Genomic DNA, 16,604 nt, shown 5'->3' with positions numbered 1-16,604 from the left:
CAAAACTGCAACAGCTTGTTCTCCTAGGAATTTACCCCCTAGTTAGTAGATTATAAAACTTTCTAATATTAAAGAAGCATAATCCAAAATTGCAATCATAAGAACATTGATTTGGTGATTCCTTAATGATCTTTCTTCATAGAATCATGAATGTCTTCAAAACAGCCAGACACAGAACACCTTTATGTCACATTACAAAATTTTTAAAGAAATAAAGTTTCAGTTTGTGTTCAAATAGGTTTAGAGAAAGATTATTTTCCTAAACTAAATTGGGTGGAACGATCTCCTTTGACAGTCAAGCACAAACTAACGTATTAAAATAAGCTTTGACATATGTTAGCAACTATATATAGACTCAACCAATCATGTTAAAGGCTAGAGTAATTTGATATTTATTAATTACCTTAAAATACAATGAAAAGATAAGTAACATTAGAAGCAAATATACTTGGATATGTAAATGTAGGCACTATTTTTCTTTAGCAGTGAAGATTATGTGTAAAGTTACAAGGATTTGAGAGAATGTACATAAAATATTTGCTCCAGGGCCTGGCACCTGCTAATACTGAATAAATGAGAACCATCACTGTTGTGACATCATCATTCCAGCTAGGCCAGTCCCACTGCATCATTGTAGCATTATTAGAAACACTGTAAAATTTTATTTGTTTTCACCTAAGACTGGTACAGTGTAATTATTTGTCTATAAAAACAAATCATATCAGTGGTCTATTTAAGTTTAGGAAGTGGTAGATAAAGTTTATCAAACAAAACCCCCCTCCCTCAAAAGTCCCAGTATTAAGAATGAGTCAGGAAATGTTGAGGCTAAGAACTGACGTAACTCTCTTTTAAGATGTTACAGTCATGATTGTGAAGGTGCTCCCACCTTCCCAGCCTCACCTCCGCCATGCCATCTTGGCCACCCCTTCCCTCTCTGGAGGTAATGGGAATCCCAGAAAGAGCCAGAGGAAGCTAGCTCTACTTGTCTGCTCATTAACCAATCCAATCTAGCTCTCTCTTTCCAAAGAGTATTAAATAACTTACCATCCCTTCAGACTAATTATTATTCCTTCTTTCAGACCTTTTGTACAATTAACTCTAAAGCTCTCTCCTTATCCTTTCCCTGTTTAATTGCAGTTCTAAGCTAGATATTCTTTTGCTGATAATAGCCTGGAAATTCTAAAATGGCTTTAGGATATGCCTCAGTTAGGGTTGCAGGGATCATGTTATTACTACTCTACCTTATTTTAATGTCCAGTTTTAATTTTTCCTTGAGGGTCTTTCACAAGGTTTGATAAAGGTTCAGTAATGCTTAGGGTTTTACCAGTCACATTTATTGAATGAATGTTGACCATGCTAATCTCAGTCTCCCTGAGGCTCTAATCTTTCTGAACATCTGTTAAATTTGGTGTTCTACCATGCTCAGTTCTAGGCTCTCTTAGCTCTTCCATTATATAGTCTCTCTAGATGATCTTATCTTTCCACATGTTTCCATATGATCTATATGCTGATGGCTTCCAATATATTTCCAGTCCAGTTCTGTATTGAGAGCACAAAGTACATATCTCCAATTATCTAACTGCTCTTGAATATCCCACAGACATCTTGTCCCTGAACCCAAGAGCCTAATCCTCTCCATTTCTCCTATTTGTAATGGAATCATTTAATTAACCAAACAGTAGTCCAAACCACAGAGAAAAATGTCACTTCTGTTTCTCCTCACACATCCAATCAATACAGTTTTTTTTTAATTTTACTGCTTAAGCCTTTCTACTTCTCTATAATACCACTGTCTTTTTTCCTGTTTTGGGTCACTACCATCTCTTACCTAGAATCCTTAAAGAGCCTCATAACTGGCCTCACTGCCCCTAATCTTGTCTTTCTTCTATCTCTACACTCAAATCAGGATGATCTTTCCAAACAAAAATCTGTGATATATAATAACAGAAAGTGGAGTAGAAGAATATGGGATTAATGCCACCTATTGAGCAGTGATACTAAGGAGTTTATTAGAGTTTTAAAAATACATTTGGTCATTTAGAGGTCCGGGGAAAAAAAACAGCTGACATTTGCTGAGGGCTTTTCTTATAACTGTAAAGTTGACAAAGATGGTGATGATGATGATGATGAAGATGATATGAAGATGAAACAAAAAGATGACTTATATGTTCTTAACTCATGCAAGCAGACCAGTGTGGAAGTGAATAAATTGAAAGCTGTGGGTTTAAGCTAAAGGAAACCAGTCTATCTTTAGGGCTGGCCCCAGCAGGGGTACAGAAGCCAGAACAAATGTGTGTCCAAACCTAGGCAGCATTCAGACAGATGTCAATACTGCAGGACTCCTGATCTCCTAGGTGACTAGAACAGCAGAGCAGTACACAGGAGCAAATGGGGACAACATTCTTGTCCTGGGTGTCCGATCAATTTGGAGAAGGACTACATGTAATACCAGTGTGTATTGAAAAGATAGGTGGAGGCATCAGGGTCATAGCAAAGCAGGCTGGCATTCAGGGTAGGACCACACCTAGAGTATAGGTGGGCACATTGAGAACAGAGCTATAATCAAAATACCCGTGCAAAGCTGAGGGTGAATCCTGAGCAAATAACTGTCTTCAGACACACTGAATACAGGCCGACTGGAGAAAAGATGGACTTTGTCTAATGGTGTCTGCAGCTGGATAGAAATGAATGGAATAGAGACTGATGAAGAAACAAATAAATCCACTGTTAAGTTCAGCAAATACTCCTGGAATGCCTACAGCATGAAAGACACTTTGGTGACTTTATGGGCATTGCAATTAGGCAAAGTCAGGAGAAAATGCCTAATTCTCCCATAATGTTGGTACCACTGCCTTCTGTAAAGAAAGGCATGAATAATGCCACCATTTCCAGGCACAGAGACCACAGTTATATAAACAAGCTTCCATCCTTTCAGGGAAGTCAAAGGATGTGCCAGAGCTCCCACTTCTGTTTACATGGGGAGAAGACTTCATCTCCCATGCAGGGAAAACAATTTTGATTTTGCCAGTGCCCCTGGAAGGTGAGAGAGTAAAAGCTATGTATGAATTAATACGAGACAGTTTTCTTTCCAACGTTACAGGACCAAGAATGGAGTGAGGAAAAGAGAAAAGAGAAATGGAGGCAACTTTGCAAGAGGGTAAGATTTCAGAGCACCAAGACAAAGTATACTCTGTAAAGCCAGTGATACTATGTAGACTTCTACGTCATTAGATTAGGCCTGCCTGGAGTAAACTTTTAAATGTGCCATTTGTAAGTTACCTAAATGAGTAAAGGTGGTCTTTTTATTTTTACTCTATTTATATTGCATACACAAATTTTCTTAGAGAAAATTTCAGAAATGATACCTTCTTTCACACTGATGGCCAATATGCTATCACCAGTTCAATTTTCTGTATTTAGACACTAATTAGAATGTTTCAGGGAATCTGCAATAAACCTAAGAAAATAATTAAAGTTTACTGATGATCAGGTCAATTTATATTCTATCTGGCTGTCTTGTTTTTAAACTCATGCATATTAAAGGTATGATATGAGTGTGAATTTACTGAAGCACAAATCAAAACCTGGGATTTGTGTTGTAATTGTGTGCATTAATAGACTCGCCAAAACTTGCAATAACTTTCTGCTAAGCATATCAAGTAGTCCTAAGTAGTTGATACATCTACTTTCAAGCTTCTGCAGATATTCTCAGCTTATGAGTAATTGTGTTTCCCATGCAAGTAAGAAAAAATGAAGATTGCTTGCTTCAGAATAATGATAACCTATTACAATAACCCAGAAAACCAAGATATCAGAAACCCAATGAGATCATTTATTCCGTCATCTCTTATTATGCACCCACACCACCATAGCAATGTCCTCACTTAGCTCTTGGTTTTCTCAGAGGGCTTATTCTTCAGAAGTACTTGTCTTTTGTTTCGCTGCAGACTACTTTGTTTTTGGCTTTAATAGTCCTCCCCCCTTATTTTCTGTGGAGACCCAGGTTCCAGTGCTCATTTGAGCATCTGACAATAAGTAGGGTATTACATTTTAGAATCCAAAGAAATAAAATTCTTTCTGTTTTGCTAAATGATAAAGAACAAAGAAACAAATTTCCAGGCCATTTAAAAAATATAGACTTTCAGAGATATGAGGTTCCCCTAAATAAAGCCTTCTCATTGTTATTCATTTTCATTTTTGAAACACAGACTAGAATGTCTCAAAAAGTTTTCCAAGAATGTTATCTTTTACACTCAACTTAAGAGTTCATTGCCAATTCCAAAGCTCATAAAGTTTATTTTACAAAAATAAGCTCTGCATGAATGGACATATGAATCAAAGCAATTATGTATTAATTAGCCATGTTGCCCACATGTGTGTTTCTTTCCGTCCTTGCTTTAACTCACTTGTACGCATCAAAAAGAATGAAATTTGAAAAGGAAACACAGGGTTTCAATTGATGGACTATTACGATACAAATCGTTCACCAACAGTAGCCTTTGTTTACTTTGTTTCTGTTCCGATTCTTCCCCACAAATCTTTGACATTAGCAAAACTTTCTTCTACAAATTATTCTTAATGAAAACCTTCACACTCTTATGCTTTATCAGATTATGTCAATTCATCTCCTGAAGCTCTGAGAGGCTGTTGTATTTACTGGCAAATATCCTTTGTAAATCGCCTACTCTTTCCCTCTCACCAGCTGCATCACCTGAGGCGGGAGGACATGAGAAAATTGTGTACTAGTCACATTCCACAGTGACACATCTTCATCCGTCAGCTCTTGGCTTCAGTGTCTTGGGAAATTCTGACATGAGGAAATATTTCAAAGAAGCGGTATTGCCCCCAGAATGAAGCCTAGTTCTAGTTGTTTCCAAGGTATTAAAATGTTTCCCATCTGTTCTGTAATCATATCATTTTTAAGCACCCTCCATATTCTATCCAGGCTTCCAGCTGAACTCTGGGAATACAAATATGAATACCATGAATAGAACGGAGTCCTTGATCTCAAGATGGGCAAATTCTAGTAAACAGAGACACAAGGAAGATAATTCAATATATGTTGCTGATATTATGTATTCATTCACACAAATGTGTTGAGAACCTCCTTTGCCAGGCATTGTGTTAATCATGACCATAGAAGCGAACTCAGAGGAGAGGCCCTTTGCCCCAATAGAGCCGGGCAAGAAAAGTTCATGGTCAAAAGCACAATAATGTGAAATGTCATAGACAATGCAGGGATCCATAAACTATTTGCTATTTTTAGAACATAAAATGCTAGGATTAGAAAAATGACAGATAAATTTGAAGTTGTGTGAAGGAGAAAGAACTAGGCTGGGAAGAATCCAAAGGCACTTGGCTTCCTAAGGTCCCTTTCACCAGAAGGAATATATTAGATTGGTGTAAAAGTAATTGCAGGTTATGCCATTAAAAGTAATGGTAAAAACTGCGGTTACTTTTACACTAACCTAATAGAACAGCTGAAGATATTCTCTTAGCGAAGTATTATAAACTCATTAGGCTAATTTATAACTACTGTCTAGAATTTGATTAAAAGATTCCCATCATGAACCAAACAGATAAAGGAGGCTAAATTTATGTGACAGAAATAAACAGGGAGGTTAGCTTGACTGAGGAGTGGAATTTTTCACAGACATACAACACACACATTCACACACACAAACTCTAGCATAGCAATTTATTTGTATTAGCTAAAAAAAAATTACTTAATATTCAGTGTGTCTAAAGCCACTACCCAAGTCACGATTACCCTGAAAGGGAGTAAAAACAGTCAAACTACCTTGAATTTGACTCTTGCTCACTCACTTTCCATATATTCTTCCTAGTCTCTGTGACTTGTGAGACTAGATACCTTTATTATTGGTTGCGGAAAAGACAGAGAAGTATTACCGCTATATTGCTCACTTTTTCCTAATCCCTTTCTTGCTGTCCTACAAGGAGCTGGAGAAAAACCTATTATCTGATGTGAATTACATACAAACTATTCACATTTGACCACATCCGCTGGGTAAAACTCACTTACCGATCCCAAGGAATGTACAAATGCAGGTTCCAAAACACAGGCTGACTGATCATTCTGGCCGTCTAAATTGGGAGCTAATTAAATGTTTTCACTGGAAGTCTCTTCTCACTGCAGCAGAACAGAGCCATTCTGAAGCAAACACTTCAGTGAAACACTTCTTTGGGAGAATCCAGTTCAGCTACAAGAAACATCCACTTCTAGCTGCTGGCACAATGTATTCCTACTTGATTTCCCCACCCCCCACAATGTATACATGTAAGTGAAATAATACTTATGCAAATGTAACCCCAGAGAAAAGATGACATTATATCTCATTGATGTCAAAGTGATCAGCAACAGTTTGTTATTAGCTATGCAGGATTTCAATCCAGTCCACTAAGGCTGATGAAAGATTATATAAATAATTTGCATAAAAGAGCTTTTGGAGCAGCACTTAAATGTGTTGGGTATCATTTGAATGCAGTAAAGAGTGGGAAGCTAAGTCATTCATTTCATTTCCATTAGTAATTAGATGTTGCTTGAAGCATTTCTCCTGCTTGACAATCTCCTAAAGAAATACACTGTTTGAGGCAGTGGAGCTCTAACTCTCTCCAAATGAGGAGCCTGAATTTGGACTTACAGCCCAAGCTTCTTGTGAGGGGCAGCTGGACTTAGACTGTCCTATGGGGATCTAAGAAGGGAGGCTGACAAGAAATCCTGAAGGCCAGAAAGGGAAGTTGCTAAGTGTCTCCAAGTGAGAAGTCTCTACTTGGACTCAGCCCAAGCTTCTTTAGAAAGCCAGGAGCTTTTAGCATCACAAAGTCTCACATGTTATTAATTATTAGGGACAATCATTCAATCACTTTGGATGCAAAAATTAGTAGCACTTTGGGAGGCCGAGGCGGGCGGATCACTTGAGGTCAGGAGTTCAAGACCAGTCTGGCCAGCATAGTGAAACCCTGTCTCTACTAAAAATAAATAAATAAAACTAAAAATTAGCCACGTGTGGTGGCAAGCGCCTGTAATCCCAGCTACTCAGGAAGCTGAGGCACAAGGAGAATTGCTCGAGCCCAGGAGGAGGAGGTTGCAGTGAGCTGAGAGCATGCCACTGGACTCCAGCCTGGGTGATAGAGCGAGACTCAGTCTTAAAATACATAAAAAGTTAAATAAATAATTACTATCAAATATAAAAATGGCTGCAACAAATATACAAATAAAACCTCAAGTTGTTCAGAAGCTGGTCTTGGGCAAGAATTGTCTAGATTGGATATTGCCATCAATGTGAAGTGTCTTCAATATTTAACATGAGTGAGAAATTGTGCCAAGTGATGGTGCACAGATATGAAAAAGACAAAATCAGGCTGACATGTAAAAGGATAACTTCGATTTAGTAAAGTAAATTCTAAGGTAGAGACAAACACAGAGTGGCATAGAAGCCTCCTAAGGGCAGGGGCTCGGTGAAGAAATTCTGGAAAAAGAGTGAGGACTAAACTAAATTATTCACAATGAGTAGGAGTTAACCAGCATAAGAAGGAATGCAATGGATATTCCAATAGAGAGAGCAGAATAACCAAAATAACATGTATATAGTTTTACCATAAGTTTCATAAAATTATACTGCATATGGGGAAATGACAACTGGTGGGTAATAGGAAGAGAGGATTCTGCAAAAAGTAGTCTTGCAGGCCGGGCGTGGTGGCTCACCCCTGAAATCTCAGCACTCTGGGAAGCTGAGACAGGCAGATCACCTGAGGTCAGGAGTTCGAGACCAGCCTGACCAACAGGGAGAAACCCTGTCTCTACTAAATATACAAAATCAGCCAGGTGTGGTGGTGCATGCCTGTAATCCCAGCTAATCGGGAGGCTGAGGCAGGAGAATTGCTTGAACCCAGAAGGCGGAAGTTGCAGTGAGCTGAGATTGCGCTGTTGCATTGTAGCCTGGGCAACAAGAGCAAAACTCCATCTCAAAACCAAAAAAAAAAAAAAAAAAAAAAGAGTCTTGCAAATCAGAAAAGGTAAAAAAAAAAAAAAGTACATTTTTTAAAAAATGATAAAAGGATTCAAATGGGCACATTACAAAAGTGATTATCTAAATATCCAAGAAACATATGACTATTTGATTGCCTCGTTAGTAATCATGGAATGCAAAGAAGCTTTCATGCTATGATAAGAAACCTAGACTTTATCCTCTGGGCCATGGCAAGCCATTGAATAATTTTGACAGAAAACCAATTTAAAAAACTCAGAAAATAGAAATAGACCCACAGAGGATCCAAATATTGATACTTACACTTATATAGAAATGTAAAGAGCCAAGAATAGCCAGAATATTCTTGAACAAGAGGAATACAGTTGGAGGACTTACTTTACCAGATATTAAGACATATTTTAAAGCAATAGTAGTAAAAGCAAAGTGTAATGATAGACAAATAGACCAATGAACACACTAGAGGCTGCATAAATAAACTCACATACATATGGATACTATAGATTTGATAAAGGTGGCACTGTACAGTAGAGGGGAATGTACTGTCTCTCAGTAAATGGTACTGGGGCATCTGGATATGCATATAGGGGAAAAAAAGAAACTTGACTCCTACCTTATATTGCACACAAAAATCAGTTCTAGGTATATTGCAGAGATCAATGTGAAAGGTAAAACATTAAAGCTTATAGAAGAAAACATAGGAAAATATCTTCATGATTTGGGGACAGGCAAAGACTTCTTAAATAGGATCCATAAAGCACTAGCCTTAAAGGAAATCATTGATAAACGGAATTACATGAAAATTCTAAACACAGATTATTAAGAGAGCACAAAGGTATACATATCTGCATATCTGCATCTATATCAATATCTATCTATCCCACAAGATCTTATATCTGGAATATATAAAGAACTCTTACAAGTCAGAGAACAGGTAGTGTGTTCAAATTTTTAGTTGAATAGGCACATTACAAAAATCAATATCTAAGAAACATATGAATATTTGATTATCTCATTAGTAACCAGGGAAATGCAAAGTAAAACTACAGTGAGATAGCACTAGACTGCCCCCATATTATGCAAACTTACATACCAAATGTAGACAAGGTTATAATACCAAATGTAGACAAGGTTACAATACCAAATGTAGACAAGGTTATAATACCAGATGTAGACAAGGTTATAGAGCCACTAGAATGCTCTCAAACACTGATGGTAGAAGCATAAATTGATACAACCAGCTTGGAGACTCTGGTAATCACCAAACTGGATGTAAAGGTACTCTGTGACCTAACAATTTCACTACTAGGTAGATTCCTAGTTTCTAGTTTTCTCAACAGAAATGCATATATATCTGCACCAAAATAAACCTTTAGAGCATCATTATTTGTAATGGCCCCAGACTGGAAATTTCCCAATTCCCATTCTACCACCTATTTTAACAATAGAATGACTAAATAAATGATAGTATATTCATATAATGAAATACCACACAGTAATAATAATGAATATTCTGTAACTACATGCAAAAAAAACAGGAATAGTTTTACAAAAAAAAAAAAGAGTATATTCCACAAGATGTCATTTCACAAAATTAAAAGCAGGCAAAACTACTTTATGTTGTATTCAAGATAGTATTATCCTTGGGGGTAAGTAGGTACTGGAAGATGGCCAAAAAGGAAGTTTTATGGGTGCTGATAATATTCAGCTTTTTATCTGAGTAGTGGTTATGCAGGTATATTCAGTTGAGAAAATTAATGAAGCTGTATACATATACATACTTTTCTGTATATTTTACTTCAACATAAAGGTTAAAAAACACCTAAAACAGCCAGGCAAGTAAAGTACATAAGTGAATCATATTGGGTATAAGTAAATTACTGACAATATTTCTTACTGTTGTTTGCTCTTAACAGAATCTTAGTCTTTTTTGACAGACATACTTGCATATTACACATCCAAGACTACTTTTTACTTTAAAATATGTACTAACTGTTAGCACCAACAGCATTGCTGAATCAAACAGAATACTAAGTGGAAGAAGTCAGATGTGGAATTACCATATAATTCCTTGTATACGCAGTTCAAAGTCAGGCAATACTATCTGTGGCATTAAAAGGCAGCTTGAGTAGTGTTTGTAATGGGACACAATAGGGAATTTTAGGATGCTGGTAATGTTCTCTTGATTGGGTGGTGATTACAAGAGGTTTTTTTTTACCTTGTTGGGTTATGTGCGGTGGCTCATACCTGTAATCCCAGCATTTTGGAAGGTTGGAATGGGAGAATTGCTTGAGCCCAGGAGTTCGAGATCAGCCTTGGCAATACAATAAGACTTTGTCTCTACTATAAGAGTAAGAGTTCATAAATATTAGGCCTTTATTAGGCTACATATTTATGGTTTATGTACCCTTCTGTATGCCAATAAAAACCACATTAAAACACAATTATGGAATATACCTTGTAAGAGAGTTGGTAAAGGATATAACATCACTTTTTTCTCATCATATAGAACTGAGAAAAAAGTTGGCAGAAAATAAAGGCAGAGCAACTGACCTGCTTAAAAGAATGCTTCTATGGCTGGGTGCAGTGGCTCACACCTGTAATCCCAGCACTTTGGAAGGTCAAGGCAGGAGGATCACTTGAGGCCAGAGATGTGAGACCAGCCTGGCCAACATGGTAAAACCTCATGTCTACTACAATTACAAAAATTAGCCAGGTGTGATGGTGCATGCTTGTCATCCGAGCACTCAGGAGGCTAAGGCACAAAGATAGCTTGAACCCAGGGGGCAGAGGCTGTAGAGAGCTGAGATAGAGCCCCTGCACTCCAGCTTGGGCAACAGAGCTAGACCCTGCCTCAGAAAAAAAAAAAAAAAAAAGAATCCTTCCAGGCCCACGTCATTGCGGGAAGTCAGGGACCCTGAATGGAGGGATCAGCTGAAGCCGTGGCAGAAGAACATAAATTGCGAAGATTTCATGGACATTTATTAGTTCCCAAAATTAATACTTTCATAATTTCTTACGCCTGTCTTTACTGCAATCTCTGAACATAAATTGTGAGGATTTCACGGACATTTATCATTTCCCCAAACAATATTCTTATAATTTCCTATGCCTGTCTTTACTTTAATCTCTTAATCCCGTCATCTTCATAAGCTGAGGATGTATGTCGCTTCAGGAGCCGGTGATGATTGCGTTATCTGCACAAATTGTTTGTAAAACATGGGTGTTTGAATAATGTGAAATCTGGGCACCTTGAAAAGAACAAGATAACAGCAATTTTCAGGGAACAAGGGAGATAACCATAGGGTCTGACTGCCTGCGGGGTTGGGCAGAACAGAGTCATATTCTTTTCTTACAGAAAGTGAATAGGAGAAATATCTCTGAATTCTTTTTTCAGCAAGGAATAGCCTTGGGAAAAGAATGTATTTCCAGGGGGCGGTCTCTAAAATGGCCACTCTGAAAGTGTCTGACTTATGCAGTTGAAGATAAGGGATGAAATACACCCTGATCGCCTGCAGTGCCCTTAGGCTTGCTAGGATTAGGAAATTCCAGCCTGGCAAATTCTAGTCAGACCGGTTGTCTGCTCTCGAACTCTGTTTCCTGTTAAGATGTTTATCAATGACAACGCATGCCCAACGGGACATGGAACCTCAACAGTAATTCTAATTTTGCCCTGGCCTTGTGATCTTGCTCTGCCCTTATGATATTTTATTGCCTTTGAAGCATGTGATCTCTGTGACCCATTCCCTATGCGTACACTCCCTCCCCTTTTGAAATCTGTAATAAAAACTTGCTGGTTTTGTGGCTCAAGGGGCATCATGGAACCTGATGACATGTGATGTCACCCCGGAGGCCCAGCTGTAAAATTTATCTCTTTTGTACTCTTTCTCTTTATTTGTCAGACTGGCTGACACTTAGGGAAAATAGAAAAGAACCTATCTTGAAATATTGGGGGCTGGTTCCCCTGATACCATGTTATATCTATCATGCCTGTTCAAGGTCATCCACTGACACTTGACCAAGTGGACTTTAATAGAATGCACTCCCACTCACAATGGCAGAGTATCAGCCCAGTCCATTTTTCTGAAGGAAATTCTGAGTTGTAAAGAACCTTTGAAAAATATCTATATGTAGAATAAACTCAAACTTTTACCATTAGGATTTTTTTCTAATTATTTGTAATCTGTTTCAAAACACTGAAAACATATTAGTGTGTACCCAAACAATTTTGTTTTCTAGCTGAACTTTCATCTTCAGAATCAGCTGTATAATATGGGCAAAGTTGCCAATATACTCTAAACATTTTGCTATAAGACTACAGCCTGAAATTCCAAAGAAATGTATATTGCAGCCTGGTTTGGTTGATTTTTATTCTTTTTCTAAATGAATGCTTTTCTTCTTGTTTGCTTGCTTTCATCCTTTGAGGGAGTCTTGTAACTTACCTCTAACTAAGCGTGCACATGAATTGTTACTCATAAGGTTAGTCTATGTGCTGGTCTTGCTTTTCAGCAGTCTACAGCGTGGCAGAATCTTTTGGAACTATGCTTCACATAACCACAGATAATTTCCTTGCTTTGCCTCCTTGTGCTTGTCCTTCAGAGTGTGACAGCTGCCTAGTTGCCACCAGCCTATATCCTTCTCATATATCCACCCTAGAAGACAGTGCAACTAAGCTAGGGCAAGATACAGGGACGATGCACTTTTTGAAGCCCAAAGTTGATAGTTGAGGTCTTCTTTTTAAATTACTTTTAGTGGCCGGGTTCAGTGGCTCAAGCCTATAATCCCAGCACTTTGGGAGGCTGAGGTGGGAGGATCGCCTGAGGTCAGGAGTTTGAAACCAGCCTGACCAACATGATGAAACCCCATCTCTACTAAAAATACAAAAACTCACTTGGCATGGTGGCGGGTGCCTGTAATCCTAGCTACTTGGGAGGCTAAGGCACAAGAATCCCTTGAACCCGAGAGGCGGAGGTTTCAGTGAGCTGAGATGGTGCCACTGCACTCCAGCCTGGGCGACAAAGCAAGACTCTGTCTCAAAAAATAAATAAATAAAAAGTAAATTACTTTTTGTGTATCACTTATAAGTAATTTTCATAAGGCCTTTGCATAAAGGCTTCTTGTAAGCACAGCAAATCAAGCAATTGCACTGGTGCATGCTTCAAATACCTTGCCTGTTAGTTACTTGCGTCTGATGTTTCTTCTCTGGCAGGAGGGGGTCAACCAAGGACTGGAAGAGTTGAAAGGATAAAACCAAAGTAGCCATGATCACAAGTCATGTCCTGGAAGGATGTTAGAAGTTGAAGCTGGGGTGGCAAATCTGAAAGATGTTCTCAATCCAAGTGATGAGACAGAGAAAGGATGCTGAGACACGTAGATGACTCATAAAAAGGGAAATCAGAAATGAGGGGCGGGGAGGTAGACAATCAGAAGTGGTCTTTAGTTGATAATAGGTTGCTGCAAAAGTAATTGCTGGTTTTGCTTTTTTTTTTTTTTTTTTTCCACCAACCTAAATAGCCTACAATGAGTTAGCATGACCTAAGAAAACATTGATATCTGGTCTCCACCCAGACACACTAAATGAGATTCTTCAGAATGAGGGCCTAGAATCAATCTTCTTTGTAGCTTCCCAGATATTTCTGGTGCAGCTGGTCAGTGGAGCAACATTTGGGAACCACTGCTCTGGAAAAACCTGAGGACAGAATGGACCTCTCACTAGCTTTTTGCAAAACTCCAGCATAAGTTCAGTAGGAGATAATGGTGTTTAAAGGGGCTGGAGGTAGTTTAACAGGTTGTTAGTTATTCAGGAAAATGGCTTCCAGGAAGAATATTTGCTTCTCACACTGAAGAAGAGAAGCCAGTTTAGTGCAAATCTCCTGTTATAGGAATTAATCCAGAATGATGTCCGACTTGGGAACCTTTTTAGTAGATCATTTCCTCTCCATGGTAATATCAGATACATTTAGACAGCAAAAGGGAATGGCAGTATGCTAGCCCATCATAAGCTGAATATTTGATTTTATTTGGTTACTGTCACTGAAGATGATAATATTTGCATCTTCAACTAAAAAGAGAGAGGAAAAGAAACTAGTGTCGGGGCAGCTGAGCTTATATCAGCTTATGGGGAGATAAACAGAAAGCCCAATCAGGAGCTCCGATGGTCAAAAAAGAGGAAGTGACTAAGTGTTTAATTCAGAAACAGAAGAAAGCACCAAGACTTGTTGAGCTAGCAGAGTCTTCAGCAAATCCCAAACGCCTCTTGGGATGACAAAACAACACAAAGTGCCTGAAGCAGGACACTAGCCTTGTTTACAGAGTGAGCCTGTGTGTCCTTGGCTCTCTTGCTTCCACAGCTGGCATTGTGTCTGTACTATTGTCCCATTCACTAAAACCAGAATTGAGGGAACTGAGGTAAGCCATTGCCCAGAGTGTTTCCTCAGTTCTTGAGGAATGTTTACTGAGGTGTGGTGTTTTTCAAAGTCTTTAATAAGTAGTACGCCATGTCCTCCGTACCTTTATTTTTCTAAATGTGTGGGGAGGACACTGTTTTCTGCTCCTTTGCCAGCATTCCAAAACATTTCTTGTTGCTGTGAATTCCATGCCATCTTCTGAAAGTGGACAGCATGACCAGTGCTTTGTACTGCAAGGCTATATTCAGGTTTTCCAAATAAGAGAATCTTGACTTTGTAGACAACCCAAAAACTAAGGCCCATCAAAGGTGTAAAATGGAAATCTTGAAAGCAGCAATATGTATAAGAAGAGTACAATTCATTTTTGCCTTCAGGACTGTGGGACAGAAACAAACAAAAAAATATTTTCTTTAATATCTTCTTCATGTCATTTTGATTCATCCTGAAATCAATTGCCATCATTTAGGCAGACCACAAAACATTGTATTAGAAAGCAAATTTTAGGTTCAATGATATAAATATTTGTTTTTCTAATGTAAGCACTGAAACTTTTACTGATTTTACCAGTGTGTACTAACCTCTGTTTAAATGTTCTCTTTTTGCAGAATAACTAGCCTAGTATGAAATTTTTACTCTTTGCCTACTAAGAAAATAAGGAAGTGCATTTATTTCATTTGGATGACAAGTAGACTATAAGACATAGGAGGAGAGAAGGAAAACCATTTTATTTTTATCTCTGTAAGTTAAGAGATGGAGGTTTATTAAAAATATGCAGGGAAGACATTTTTCAACTAACCAAAGAACAGTTTTCAGACTCTACCAAAATGCTCCCCAACTTTGAAGGATATGAGAAATTCTGACCTCTGTGAACCCAGGGTGCCCATGTTTTGAGAAGGACTACTTTGTACTCAGTTTGGGGGTTTTCAGAGCATCTCACACATGCATTCGTGTGTCATACTCCAAAATGGGGTGATATGGTACACTGCAATTTGCATGTTAGTAAGAATTAAAGTCAGAGCTGGACACAGTGGGCCACTCCTGTAATCCCAGCACTTTGGAAAGCCAAGGGGGGGTGGATCACTTGAGCCCAGGAGTTCAAGACCAGCCTGGCCAACATGGTGAAACCCTGTCTCTAATAAAAATACAAAAATTCGCCAGGCATGGTGGCACACGCTTGTAATCCCAGCTACTCAGGAGGCCGAGGCATGAGAATCGCTTGAACATGGGAGGTGGAAGTTGCAGTGAGCCAAGATCACACCACTGCACTCCAGCCCGGGTGACGGGGAAAGACTTTGTCTCAAAAAAAAAAAAAAAATACAGTCGGGAAAAACATGAAACGGAAGGACACAAACAATTTCTGTAGGAACTATTATAGTCGAGGGGTTGGAGGCTTCATCAGACCACGAAGTATCTTTTTAGAAATCAAAGGTTGAGCACTGATTTTTTAAAAGAGATGATCCAATGGAAAGTGGATAATAAATAGCAAATTAAAGAAATTGCCTTAAAACAGGAAGACTGTAACTTTAGATCTTAAATATCAAAATGTGAAAATAAAGAAGAGAATTGTCTGTGATGAAAAAAGGTACTTTATAATTTTTCAAAAATTAGAGAATTAGGATAGATACAGAGATTTCAGGAAGGTAGTTTGCTATGAAAAAAGGATGCATTCAGCTGGGCACGGTGGCCCATGCCTGTAATCCCAGCACTTTGGGAGGCTGAGGCAGGTGGATCACAAAGTCAGGAGTTTGAGACCAGCCTGGCCAACCTGGTGAAACCCCATCTCTAGAATCCCGGCACTTTGGGGGGCTGAGGCAGGTGGATCACAAAGTCAGGAGTTTGAGACCAGCCTGGCCAACATGGTGAAACCCCATCTCTAGTAAAGACAAAAAAAATTAGCTGGGTGTGGTGGCGGGCACCTGTAATCCCAGCTACTTGGGAGGCTGAGGCAGGAGAATCGCTTGAACCTTGGAGGCAGAGGTTGCAGTGAGCCAAGATCACACCATAGCACTCCAGCCTGGGTGACATAGCAAGGCTCCATCTCAAGAAAAAAAAAAAAGAAAGAAAGAAAAAAGAAAAAAGGTTGCATTCATTAGAAAGGCAAAACATTTTAAATGGCTCTATTTTTTGTAAGAGTTTAAAAATATACTCCTATATTAAATTAGCATCAGCAAGGCCATTTTATCTGTTA

The sequence above is a fragment of the Pongo pygmaeus genome, chromosome 5 (genome assembly GCF_028885625.2).
Source record: "Pongo pygmaeus isolate AG05252 chromosome 5, NHGRI_mPonPyg2-v2.0_pri, whole genome shotgun sequence".
NCBI lineage: Eukaryota > Metazoa > Chordata > Mammalia > Primates > Hominidae > Pongo > Pongo pygmaeus.
This window is presented reverse-complemented; position numbering follows the sequence as displayed.